This window comes from Rissa tridactyla, chromosome 14, assembly GCF_028500815.1.
Source record: "Rissa tridactyla isolate bRisTri1 chromosome 14, bRisTri1.patW.cur.20221130, whole genome shotgun sequence".
NCBI lineage: Eukaryota > Metazoa > Chordata > Aves > Charadriiformes > Laridae > Rissa > Rissa tridactyla.
The window spans coordinates 13,428,904-13,442,575 of NC_071479.1; the positions used below are offsets into that span (position 1 = coordinate 13,428,904).

General features: G+C 54.9%; 1 long non-coding RNA gene across 1 annotated transcript; it reads left to right on the plus strand.

The window, feature by feature from the left end:
• Positions 1-7,185: 7,185 nt before the first annotated feature.
• On the plus strand, positions 7,186-8,880 carry LOC128917579 (uncharacterized). Its single transcript, XR_008469305.1, has 3 exons — positions 7,186-7,254; positions 7,920-8,008; positions 8,584-8,880. It is a non-coding gene; the product is annotated as an uncharacterized LOC128917579 (long non-coding RNA).
• The last annotated feature ends 4,792 nt before the right edge of the window (positions 8,881-13,672 follow it).

The following is a 13,672-nucleotide window of genomic DNA, read 5'->3' on the forward strand; positions in this document are numbered from 1 at the left end:
TACTGATACCATCAGAGATACCACCGCCCATTCCGTTGCAGGTGCAGATGCCGTTGTAGAGGCCGTGGCAGACACAGATACCGCTGCAGACGCCCTTGCAGAAACCAGGTAGTCTTTCAGATGCAACTGCAGACGGAGATGCCATGGGAGAGACAGATGCCACACCAGATACCCTTTCGTGCGCCACTGCAGATGTAGACACAACCGGAGTGCAGAGAGCATTGCAGATGCCCTTGCAGACAGAGGGAGCGTTGCTGATGCAGGTACCATTTCAGAGGAAGGCATCTTTGGGGATGCCGGTGCGGATGCAGATAAAATTGAAGATGGAAACGCAGATGGAGACCACGTTGCAGGTGCTGTTGCAGGTGCAGTTAGCGTGGCAGATGTTTTTCTTAAACAGGGACCATTCAGGACAACTTTACCGACTTCTTCTGTCACCAGAGCTGTATATTTGTTTTCCAAATAAAATGGTTCTTATGAAAACTCAGGAGTTCTGTTCTCCGCCATACAACTCTGCAATGACCAAGTCAAGTGGTATCGCCAGAGCGTTTCAACCTACTAGACTTCAGGAGACATTGATTAGCATTTGTAAAGCAACTTGACAGTGTTTTGGAGGGCTACAAAAGTAGAATTTGTAATGGCATGTTGCAGTTCCTTCTTTGTTGGATGGAGGAGTCAATATTAGTACAATTAGCCACTTCCCATCCCAAGCAGTTCTGAAAGAATCCAGCGTGTTTTGAAAGAATCGGGGAAGGAAGGCGCTTCCTTGTGTTTCAAGCCTCTTCTGTCAAGGTACATTGGTACTGAAGTTCAAAAATAAGCACACGTATTATGTGAGTTATCTCTGAAATAAGTCCGTTCACTGACAGAGAGCCGCCACAGTTTCTATTGTAATTTCACCAAAGACACCAAAGAGTAAGACATTTGTCAATGTCAGGCAGAGTTTGCCTTTGGTGAAGCCAAACTGGTGAAGCTGTCACCAATCACCTCCCTATTTCCCATGTGCCTTAGTAGCGTTTCCAGGAGGATCTGCTCCATGACCTTGCCAGGCACAGAGGTGAGACTGACCGGCCTGTAGTTCCCTGGGTCTTCCTTTTTTCCCTTTTTGAAAATGGGCGTTCTGTTTCCCCTTTTCCAATCAGCAGGAACTTCACCAGGCTGCCACGACTTCTCAAATATAATGGAAAGAGGCTTGGCGACTTCATCTGACAGCTCCCTCAGGACCCGTGGATGGATTTCATCTGGTCCCATGGACTTATGCACCTTCAGGTTCCTCAGATGGTCCTGAACCTGATCTTCTCCTACAGTGGGCGCTGCTTCATTCTCATAGACCCTGCTTTTGCATCCTGCAACTTGGGTGGTGTGGGTGGAGCCCTTGCTGGTGAAGGCCGAGGCGAGAAAGTCATTCAGCATCTCAGCCTTCTCCGTGTCCTGGGTGACCAGGTCTCCTGTGTCCTTCCTGAGAGGGCCCACACCTTCCCTAGTCTTGCCTGTACCCGTGACGTACTCATAGGAGTTTTTCTTGTTATCCTTGATGCCCCTAGCCAGATTTAACCAGGCTGGGAAGTTTTCAAGTGACGTCCCTGACCCCGGCCCCGGGGAGGCAGCATACCTCCCTGTCAAGAGGGTCTGCGCGGCATATTGGGCCTACTACTATAACCCGCCTCTTCTCCCTTGCAGAGGCAGTTTTTAAACTGGGGGTAGGCCTTGCTGGTCCCGGCATCTCTTCTGGTGTAGCCAAACCATCTTCCATGCCATCCATGGGCTGGCCTCCCTCCTCAAGAGCCTCATACCTGTTGTGCAGAGGCACCTGGTCGGGGGATGTGGGCAAGGAGGGAGTTCGCTTCCCTCCCCTCGTAGGGACTAGCCTCCATTCACTGGCCTCCTTTTGGCCACTGCCTTCAGTGGCAGGGCGAAGGGACCAGATCTCCTTCAGCTCGGGGTTTTTTTGGGGGCTCTTCTGGTTTTTGACTCAGGGAGGTCAGAGTCTGCTTCCACCAATCCATTCCTTTCTCACTCTCCCTGATGCTCCGCAGCCCTTCTGTTTCCTCTTTCAGCTCTGCTGCCAGGCTGAGCAGATCATCCCCCTGGTGGCACCTCACGCAGCTGTCACCTCTTCTACCACCCACCAGCCCTGGGAGATTAAGGCACTCTCTGCAGCCGGCGACCTGGGGGGCTGCGTGCTTCCAGGGGAGCTCAGTTGGTACGGCCACGTCTGCTCTGGCAGGTGCAGCAGATGCGGGAAGCTGCGTCCTTCAGTTGGAGACCATGGCTGACCTTCCCCCCCGAGCGTCCTGCGCCCTTCCACGCGAACTGACGCGCCATGCCCTGTCTGCCCGCCCTGTTCCCCGCACTCCCTTGGGCCGCCTTTGAAGGGGCTGGGGGCTGGCCGCTGCTGCTGCAGGCTCACTTGCCTCAGCCAGTGACCGTTGGTGGCGGTTACGCCTCCTTTAAACCTGCCGCTGCTGCTGCAGGCTCCGCCCCGGCCTCGTCAGACGCTCTCGCATCAGCTGTCAGCTGCGGGCTCCCTGCGGGTCCCTGCCACTGCCCGGTCTTCTCCCGGCCTCAGAAAAACTCGGAAAAAGCCCCTTTTCGCCACCATTGCCCGGCTCTGCTGCCGACGTGCCAGCACCGGAGCTGTTTGCCTCGGCGAGTGACCTGTGCTTGTAGATTTGCTGGCTTAAACCCTGTTTTTCATTTTACTGAGCCTCCACTGCACCAAGTGAAATTAAATTTCCAGTATTTCAAGTACTCTTGAGCGTCTCCCTGTGAAGCTGTGAAAGTTACTGCATTGCTCAAAGCAATGATGAGAAGCTCTCTGTGGTTCCAATTTGTAGCTACCACATGCTTGGGGACTTGACATTTCAAAAAATGGGTCTCAGCTGACCCATCCCCACCTGTTTGGCTTCTGAAGGAAAAACACTCATTTTTTAAAAACGCGACATGACGAGGAGAGTATCTTCTCCATTGTTTTTGGTCCTAGATACAAACATTGGGCTTTTTGTCCTCGAGGTGAGACTGACCCGGAACATCCCACACAGAATCTCAAATACAAGGTTGCCGACTTCACGCCAAAGGCAATTAGCAAGAAAGAAATACAGTCTCCTCTGTTGACATTCGGGGACAGGTAGAGGAGAGTACTTCATTACTTACCAATGAAGTAATGAAGAAAAAAAACCCAAGGAACACAACACGCGTATTTATGCACGTATCATCACATACTCATCCTTCAGCCCTCGGGTTTGGGCTTTCTGATTCTCGGCACAGTGCTGGATGGTTTGTTTGCCGCACACTACGTTCTCCTCCTCCACAGGAATTCGTAGTTAGTACCAACCGTTTCATTACAGAACCAGAGCACAACACAGAGGGCAGTCAATAAGTAGCGGGTTTTGGTTTGTTACTTAGGATCATAGGTAAGGCATTCTTACCTATGGTAAGAATATAATAAGGTATAAAGAAGAGAACGGTATAACTCCCAAGAGAAATTGTGATCTACCAAGGTATAGATATATATACATATAAAAGTATATATATATCTCAATTAATGTGGAAACATTCTTTGTTTTTATGGGACTGTTGAATTGGGTCTCTAAAGAGTCTCTTCTATCCCTACGGGACAGGAGAACAGCGTGAAAGGAATAGGTTAGGGAAAACTGTTTGGGTTTTTCCTGCCTCAGGCAAGGGCAAACCCATTCGTGGGACTGTTTTTGCTCAAGGACCTGGAGGTACTTGGTGGGTGATGCTGGAGAATGGGGAAGCTCAATGTGTACCCCAAGGAAATTCGACCCTGGGTGAGAAGACTTAGTTCCGAGCTGTGTGATATTAACCGTTATATGATACTAACAGTGTTCTAGAAGTGTTCTTCAGGATAACACAGTAGTGATGAAACCTGAATGTTGTGGTTTGGCCTCAGACGGCAACAAAGAACCATGTGCCGCTCGCTCGGGCCTTCCCAATACAGGACTCTTGGGTTGAGACAAAGGCAGTTTAACAGAACGGCAAAGGGAACAAGCAAACAACAACAATCACACGGACAGAGGAATATACAAACACGATTACGGAACCGCCGCTCCCCGCCGCTCACCGACCGGACCCGGGACGCCCCAGCCTGCTCCAAACGGTGACTTCCTGCCCCCTCCGCCAGCAGCTCAGGGTGGGCATGGCTCACATGGCATGGAATGCCAGGAAAAATTAACCCTATCCCCGCCGGAACCAGGGCATTATCCACCCCTTATTCCATACCATCTATGCCATGCCCGGATCTTACAGGTTCCAATGAATTGCCACCACTTTCCCCTGTCATATATATATATATACACACGTATATTCATGCGGATATAATGCCCTTAGTTTATGGGCCATCCCTCCAAAGCGTCCGTTGAGTTCTTTTAATCCATGGCTTTGGGCTCCACCTGTTAGAACAGTCTCTCAGGGCAGGTGAGATGCTGGGTGGCGCTGGTCTGTTGCATGCTGTATTTTCGGAGGTTGTGACTGGTGCACCCGGTGTGGCTCATGCACACAATCCGTGGGCTGAAGACGTAGATCTTGAGGAAGTTGCTGGGCGCCAGCTGCTGAGGTCAGTTCTTATCCCATCACCCCTGTGCCTTACTCATAGTACAACTGATAGCAATTATAGTAATGAGCACATACAGTGAGAGTGTTACTTAGCAATTAACAGCACACAATTTGATTCATTGGCTATTCTCACCCAAAATCAGATCCCCATGAGGTATACGTCGGACTTCCCCATGCTGCCACATCACGCACCAAGTGCACCCAGGTCCTTGGGCAAAAGCAATCCCACGGATGGGTTTGCCTTTGCCCGAGGCAGGACTAACCCAGACTGTCTTCCCTAGCGTATTCTTCATGTGCACTACGGGGACTTTATCCCCTTCTACGGTACGTGGAAGTTTTGATTGGGCAGGGCCAGCCCCATTGGTAGATCCCCTGGTGTTAACTAGCCAGGTAGCTTTTGCTAGATGTGTATCCCAATGTTTTAAAGTCCCACCACCCGTTGCTCTCAGTGTAGTTTTTAACGATCCATTGTATCGTTCTAGCTTCCCGGCGGCTGGTGCGTGACAGGGGATGTGATATACCCACTCAATGCCATGCTCTTTGGCCCAGGTGTCTATGAGGCTGTTTCGGAAATGAGTCCCGTTGTCCGACTCGATTCTCTCTGGGGTACCATGTCACCACAGGACTTGCTTAAAAGAGCAAAAGGTGGTGGGCTGGCTGCCTGCAAAAGCAGCCCCACAGCCACAGCCTTCTGCGTGGAGGCAAGGGGGAGGAGTGGGAAAGGCTGCTCCACAACTTTTCAGCCCCCTGCCCTGAAAGCAAGGCTCTCGTGTGCGGGTGAAGGGGCTGGTGGAGTTCCTCTTAGAAAACCACTGGGGCCAAGACGTCTGGCCTTTCCAGTCCCTCAGCTGAGGAGTCGCCAGCAGCCAGGGACACATCCAGAGGTAGGAGGAGGGACTGAGGGTTCTCACAGCCAGAGCAGAAAGCTGGTGGAGGGCTTTGGGTGGGTTTTGCTTTAGGTGTTGTCCACTTCCCACAAGTCACTTGGCTACACGAGTTTTTGCTTTCCAGATTTGCCTTTGGAAGAGCAACGTGGCCCTGCTGGGGAAGGTGATGTAGAGCACCAGGCCAAAGCCTTCCTGGACGCACCACCCTCTCTGCTCGTCCTCCAGAAAGCAGCAGGGGTAGATGCGGTGAGAGGACGGGAAATGGCAAAGGTAGGGCAGGTCCACAAACCCTGGGACAAGGCGTCTCATCTAGGAGGAGGTTCCCGATGAGTTCAAGGAGCTGCTCTGCCTCTTCCTGATATTTTTGCTCTGTTGGATTTAGGTAGGGCGTCCCTTGCCACCTGCTAACGCCAACATTTCTGCTTTAGGCACCCGCCGCTTTGCCTCCAACTGCCCCAGAGACCACGGAAGATGCCCCAGGATGCGCACAAGAACTAAAGAGCCTTTCCCGGGAAAGACGGTTAAAGGAGTCAGCTTTGCTTCCATCAAGACGTGATGAATCCAGTTGATCCTGCCTTTACCTATCTAAACCCACTGGGGGATGGAAAGCTTTGCAGGCTCCCTCCAGGAAACTGAAAACCCAAAAGGAAGAGAGAAGAGGCCTGGGATGAGGAGAGGGAACGCTGGCAAGAAGAGGAAAGAAGGAAGAGCGCAAAAGATGGGGACGGAAAAAGAGGAGGGAGAAGCCCAGGTGTGTCCCAGGCTCCGCTACCCATCTTTCCCAGCTGGGGAAACTGCTCTAAGGCAGTCCAAGGGGCTGGCAAGGGAGGGCAAGGGACGGTGCTGCGCAGGGTTTGGGAAGAACTCCACGGCAGCTCCCCAGGGGCTCCCCATGGAGCCCTGCTGCGTGGCACAGGGGCACTGAGCACCTCTGCACACGCAGGGGCCTCTAAGGGCATTTCCATGGGGGATACGGTGCCAGAGCCCTCCCCTCGGCAATGCCCGCAAGAGCTCTCTCTTCTGGGCTACAAACTACTCCTTGTCCACTCTGTTTCCCAAAGAAAGGGCAACCAAGTCCTGCCTCTGTGGGTTCATCAGTGCTTTCCGACTCTCGCTGTAGATGCCCATTTCCTTTCAGGAGCCGAACCCCTGCCATTCCTGGGCTCCCGCACCTCATGTCCGTCCACAATAAAAGGCTGTTTTCTCCCATCTGACTGCGCCTCTCGTCAGCTGTTCTGGAGTGAGAGCTCTTGTTTTGCGATGGTGCTTGTAAGCATCTGCTCTGCAACCGCTTTGAGCAAAAGAGAGTAAAATCCTGTTCCCACTTGTAACCCTTGTGCTGCGTGTCCTTGCAAGTGGTTTTGGAGATGAAAAATCCATGGCATTTCAGGCTCATCATGATTTGACTCATTGGAAAGGAAGGAGAAGGGAAGGAAAAGGGGAAGGGGAAACAAAAGGGGAAGGAAAAAGGGAAGTAAAATGAGAAAGCAAAGGGGAGGGAAGGGAAGGAAAAGGTTGGACTGCTGTGCTGTGCTCCCATTGGTCGAATGTGGAGATTGACAGTGGCAGCGGGCCAATGGAGCGGTGCAACCCAAGAAGGAGGGGGCGGGCGATGGGGCAGCGGTGGCCAATGGGCGCCCGTCGTGGGCGGGCCGGGCCGGGGGAAAATGGCGGCCGGCTGGAAATGGGAGCGGGGCGGTCGGGGCGGAAAGCAGGGCCCGGCGGGTGGTTGGTTGGGCTGGGCCCGCGGGGCCGCTGCGAGCACGTGGTGAGGCAGCTGGAGCATGTGAAGGTGAGTGGGCGGCCCCGAGGGGTGGTGGAGGGGCCGGTAGGGCCCTGAGTGGGGCTGTGAGGGCTGAGGGGGGGCATTGACGGGTGGGAGGGGGGTGTCTGGGCCCGGCTCCCCGCAGGGTGCCTTGGTCCTGGGGGGTTTGGGGTGCGGTGCCGGCGATGGCGGAGAAATGGAGCCCGTCAGGGTGGTAAGAAAGCGATGCTCGGGCCGTGCTGGTGCCGCCCCGGAGGGACGCGGGGCCGGGCCCTCCGCAGTTTGCCAGCGCTCCCCGCAAAGTGTCGGTGGGGCCCTGGGTGTGCCGGGCTGTGGGGTGTCTGCTGTCCCTCAGCGTCGCCCAGGGGGGCTGCAGAGGGGGGCGAAGCAGAGAGGGGAAGCAGAGAGGGGGAGCCGGTTTGTGGCCTGACCCGGAGAGTGGGACTCGTGCTGCTGGGGCTGGCAAAGGGGCTGGCGTGGCTGGTTTTGGGGCTGAGAAAGAGAGGGAGTTGTGTGGCTTTGGGCTGAGGAAGAGGGCTGGAGATGAAATCCGCGCCAGGCCCCTTCTCTCTGCGCGGAGGATCTGTCCCAGCCCCGCTCCTGAGGGGCAGAGGTGAGGTGGGGGTCCCCCATCTCATCCCCCTTGGCTGGGTGTGACAAACAGGCTCATTTCTCCTCTCTTCTTTTCCCAGCGTCACCTTCTGCGGCACGGCAAGAAAACCCTGCATGGCTGATTCCGCTCACTGCTCAGGTAGTCGCATGCCTGGGGCGAGACACGTTTGTGAGTTCCGGGTCGCTACAGATCTTCCCCGTCAAAGCCGCAGAAAAGGCAAATTTGCTGCCAGTGCAGAAAAGCTGATGAGGAGTTTTGTGCTTGTTTTTGTGCGGCTATTTAGTCGTTTGAGGACCAAAGGCCTCCAAGAGAAGCGTTATAAAAACAGGTGTTTTTATTAATACTAAAGTGAGAAGTGTAGAGTAACGCGAGGAATAAGTGCATTTTTTATTAGCGTCGACAGCTCTAGATTCGCCAATAACAGCACTTCAAAAGCGCTCGTGTCCGGGGCGCTCTGAAAACCATTAACTAATTAATCCGGTGCCAAAGGCTGAGAAATCATTTCAGGAGCTCAAGTCTTGGGATGTTTAATGAAGTGAGATGGAGCCTTTCAAGTGGCGGTAACGTGATGCTGCTGGAGAAGTTGTTAGAGGAGAGCAATTAGTGCTTTCCTGGGAAATACGGGCCGTATTTATTACAGCACCTCACGTACGCATGCGTCTATCCTGCCGCAGCTGTTCCCCCTGTCCTGCCGCAGCTGTTCCCCACTCGCCTTCCTCACTTCCTCTTCCTCACCCTTTCAGGCACGTCAACATCGGCAACCAATTCCAAGCGGAGCTTCCCGACCTCCAGGACCCAGCCCGTTTGGAAGAGGAGGAAGAGGGAGCGTCGCTGGTCTGGAAACCCTGGGGCGACATCGAAACCAACCCGGAGACGCAGGAGAAAGGTTTTTCTAACGCTTCTCTTCCACTTTCACCCCACCCAGGGATATGATGGGTTGAAAATTCCACCTTTTTGGGCTTCTCTCCCTCCTTTTCTTGCCCGCCTTCATGTTCGAGGGAAGGAGATGGCTGGGTTTTGGTGGGAGAGTGACTAAAGAATAACGGGCGACAGCGTCTTCCATGAAAAACGGGCGTTTGGAGCTGTCCCACCTCATCTGCGGCGCCCTCGGGAGAGGGGAGTTTTCTCTCTGAGCTTTTAAAGTAGAGCTATTTGGGATATCGGACTTTTTTCTCTGCCTTTTCCTCATCTCCGGTCTCTGCTGCGCTCGTCCTGTTTTCCCTCCCTCTCCTATCGCCCCTTTTCTTGAGGAAAACTTGACTTTTTCTTGGTTTTCGTTGCATTTGTAGTTACAAACCTGCTCCATTTGGCTTCTGCCAACACCAGGCCAGGGGGACGGGTCAACCTGGAGCTCGCTCTGCATTGCCTGCACGAGGCTCAAGGCGACGTGCTGGTAAGAAGCGGCAATTTCTAATTAAGAACGGACTTTGTTACTGGTTTGAGCTGGGCGTCGCTCCGAGTTTTCTATTGCGCGGGCCGGAATCTCTTTGCTGAAGGTGCAGGAGGTTCTTGGGTGATGCCTGTCGCTGCGTTAACGTCTCTTGGGCTTCCAGAGCCCTCTCCTGGTGCATCACTAAGGGTTTGGGATGGAGAATAGAATTACGCCCAAATGAAGGGATGTTAGCTAAAAGCCGAGGTCTGCCCTCGGTGAGCCCCGAGCGGGTCTGCTTTGCTCCCTCTTCTTCGAAGAAGGGCTTTAACACCCCTCAGCATCTGCTGCGTCGCCACGAGGAGTGAGAATTTCCCTTTTGTCTCCTCCGGAGGAGGAATTTAAGTCTTTTTTCCCTATGAAATCTCGCAGGAGGCGGCAGAGAGGCTGCATGGTGGGCCGCCTCGGAGACCCGAATCCCATCCCCTGGCTGATTATCATTACCCAGGTAAACGAGGAGAACAGATCCCGGCATTCCTTTTGCTCCGATTGAATTGAGTCTTAAAAATATTCTTTTGGGGTGGGGAAAGGAGAAGTTTTAATCCCTTTCTGGGGCTTTTGGAGGCGCGGGATGCCGATTCTAATAATTTGCGTGTCGCTGGTTAATTCCTAGGCTCAGATATTTGGACACCGGTGGAGGAGCAGTTGTTTAAAGAGGCTTTTTACATCCATAAGAAGAATTTTCGCCTCATACAGAAGCAGGTATAAAGCCGTTAGAGCGAGGCGCAGCTTGTTAGCGTGGGCAATTTTAACCCAGAAAGTCATATTTTGAGTTGCGTGTTGGAATCCTGTTCTTAGGACGCTTCTTCTTGCTAAAAAACCACCGGTACAAGGCCTATTTTTGCCCTAATGTGTGACCACAAAGGAATATTTAATACCTCTGGGAGAAAATACCAGAGATATTATAAGAATAATGACAGTTTAATGACTTGCTTAAAAGCACCGAGACCGCTAATCCCCCATAGGCTAGCTGGCTATGAAGTACATATTTTCCCAAATTCAGACAAGAGAGTTCTAGAAGTGCAGTTTTCCCCAGCATTACAAGAGAAGTTAGTGCTGTGTCGCTCACAGCAGGACACCGGGTAATGGCGGTGACAGACGGAAGATGTCACTGCGAGCCGATTGTGATGCGTGAGGTGAGTTGCCGGGCAAGCGATGACCTGCAGAGGAGGCCGCCGCCTGGTGACTGTGACCACCCCGGGAAGGCGGAGGGCTAGTCGCCCCGCACAGAGGCCCCGGGCCCAGTGTGCAGCTTGCACTGTGCAGTGAGGTCCTCGTCCTCCTCCCGGCTGGGCACGGCCGTCTTCTCCTGAGGTACCCCGTGTGCCACAGGGCGCTGACGATGGCTTCTGCCTGGGAGAGGAATCGTCACTACGGGGACCTGCAGAAAGCAGTCGCTTTCCTCCCCTCGCTCCTTGCTGATAGCTCCCTCAGGAGCAACGACACCACTCAGAGTGTCCACGGAGTGCTGCTCTTTGCGGATATCTCAGGTGGGGGGAGCAGGGAGGAGCAGCCACGGACATGAGCCGTGTGGGGACACAGCAGGCCCTTTGGAGCCCCTCAGACAGAGTGGTCATCTTGTCACTGCTGAGGTCTTCTGCTGGGACGCCCACAGAGAGCGGGATGGGTGACCTTGGGCGGTCCATCACGGCTGCCACCAGTGCGGAGCTGGCACGGGAAGGTGTCCCCTACAGGCTCTCGGGCCGGGCATCGTGGAAACAGCTGCCAGGTCTTTTGGCCCACATGGGCATTTCCTGATTTCTGGATGTCCCTGTTCCAGGTTTCACTGCGTTGACCGAGAAATTTGTGCAGAGGAGCGGCGTGGACAGAGGCACTGATGAGCTGGCGCAAACGCTCAATGAGTACCTGTGCGACATTTTGGAGGGTAGGAGCCGTGCTGCAGGACTGTGTGGCATCGGGCCGTGATGGTGGAGGGTGGAGGCAGCCTGGCAGAGGGCCTTGCTCTGTGGCTTCTGGAAGAAGGTGTCCACATGACTCTGCCTTTTCTTCCCTCTGTCCACAGAGTTCCTGATTTTTGGAGGAGACATCTTGAAGTTTGCTGGTAGGTTCTTGGGACGACGATGACCTCGGGCACTGAGCTGTAGCATTTAACTCCTGTGGCGGCCGTTTGCTCTGCGCTCCTTCTCAAGAGGCTCTGTGCAGCGCCTTGAGCCAGCTCTTTGGCCACGCACGCACCCCTCCAGCAGTGCCCTCTCTCCAGTGCTGCAGCTGCAGAGGAGCGCTCGGGACAGGGGGTGTCACCGCTGCCAGCCGTCTGCTGCTGTGGCTGGCCCGGGATAGGAGAGGTGTCCCGGTGCCCAGGACATGGTCCCCCAGGACGATGGCCTCCCACAAGCCCATCTTCCTCCGCACGGCAGCTGGTTTCTGCTGTCTCTGCAGAACCAGACCGTAGGTCGGGGAGAGTCAGGTCTCGGCAGAGCCTTTACCTTCCCTCCCTTTCCCCAGGAGGTGCTGTGCTGGTGCTGTGGAGAACACCACCCCAGGAGGTGGCCAGGACCATCAGCCTGGTGCTGCACTGTATCTGGCAGATCCAGAAGTACGGAAGGCGTGACACAGATGTGGGGCAGAAGATCCAACTGAAGATAGGTACGGGCGCTGTGCCAGACGCAGCTGTGTGGCACTCTGCCATGCCACAGGGTGCTTCTGGTTTGCTGGGCTTCTGGGGCAGGCAGCTGGGGATGACGCCTGGCGCACTCAACACATTCTCAATGTCAACTCGGTTCGTCTATTTCTAGACGCCTGTTTTAGGGACTCGTGTCAGCGTCTCCCCCAGGAGGAGGGAGGATGCTCTACCCCTCCGTAACGCCCGTCTCCCCGCTGGGCTTCAGAGGAGCTTCTGAGCAGCCGAGATGCTGGGGGCTGTGGAGTTCCAAATGTTCCTGTGTCAGTTCTGCTTCTCCTTCTCCCCAGGGGTCTCTGCAGGGACCATGAGCCTCCTGGTTTTCGGAGATGAGAGCTGGCAACACTTCTGCATTTTTGGCCCGTGCCTGGCTGAAGTTCGTGACGCCGAAGAGGTTGCGGGTGCAGGTGAAGTTGTCCTCTCGGCAACCTGCTGGGAGCTCTGTGAGCAGCACCGGCTGAGGACCAAGCATCTCGCAGGCACAAGAGCTGTGCAGGCAGGTGGATGGGACGGCCTCGAGAGCCATTCTGAGGGCCTGGGCCTGGCCATGAAGGAGGGAGGTGTCGGAAGGCTGAGGAGATGAATGTGGAGAGAGTTGTAGGTGGGAAAGCGGGCAGGCAGGGGAAGGTCTTGTCCTTCCATCTCAAGGGTAACCGTGGGCTGGGCTTTCTTGCTTTGAGGGGTCAGGAGGCGCTGGGAGGGTTTGAGCCCCAGCAGCAATGTCCTCTGTGGGCCATGGAGCTGTGGTTGCTTGGAGATGGGCATGCTTGGAGAATGGCTGTCCAGCTCCGGTGCTTCTGAGGAAGCACTGCTGTCCCATCCAGCCAGGTGGGCTACTTCTCCCCTTCTCTGGGCAGTGACGGTGGAGGGCAGGCTCTGTCCCCTGGGAGTCCTGGGGAGGCCAGTGGCAGTGCTTTCATTCTGTGTGTCTTCAGGTGACGGGCATGGATCCGATGCCTTGGTCCGAATGCCAAGACGCCTTACGCAAGCTCGTACAAGACCCAGTGAGACACCGCTCAAAAAGGGAAGGTGAGTGCCCACTTCCCCTTGCTCTGTGATTGTCCCGAAAGGTGGGGCTTTGCTGCTTCAGGGGCCAGAGAGGAACCACCTCCTCCCTCTTCCCTCTGTCCGTTAGCACTCAGGCTGTTGGGCCTCCCAGGGCGGTGGCTGCTGCCGCCTCCTCCTTCCAGGGGAGAGCTCTGCCCTCAGCATCTGGAGGTGGCAACATGAGCAAGCGCAGAAGACTCTTTCTCCCCCGGTTCCAGGGCCAGGCCCTGCTTTGCAACAGCTCGTAGTCCCGTCCACCCAGCGACCACCTGCCTTTTCTCTCCTCAGGTGCCATGAGGCCTGCTCTTCTCTTGCCCAGTGACCTGAACGCCGAGGATGTGCTTAGGAAGTACATACCAGTCGCTGCTCTCGGGAAGGTACGGCAAGGCCACCGCTGCTGGGGGCTGTATTTTCGGAGGGCAGAAGAAGTGGTGCCTTGCAGAGATGGAGCTCTTACGGGAACAGACCAATCAAAGAAAATGCGCCCTGCGATGACAACGCAGGGAAACTGAGCCCGGGGGCACCGGTGCTGCACCATTGTCTGCGTTGTCCTCAGAGAGACATGGGTGGCAGGAGGAGGACTCCTGTCCCTCTGTCTTTTCCGTGGCTATGGTTCTGGGTGTGCCGCGGACACGATGGTGGGATAAAGGGGAGATTCCCCTGAAGTCCCTGGAGCATCCCTGAGGGTCTCCCCTCATGTCCGTACCGGTCCCCA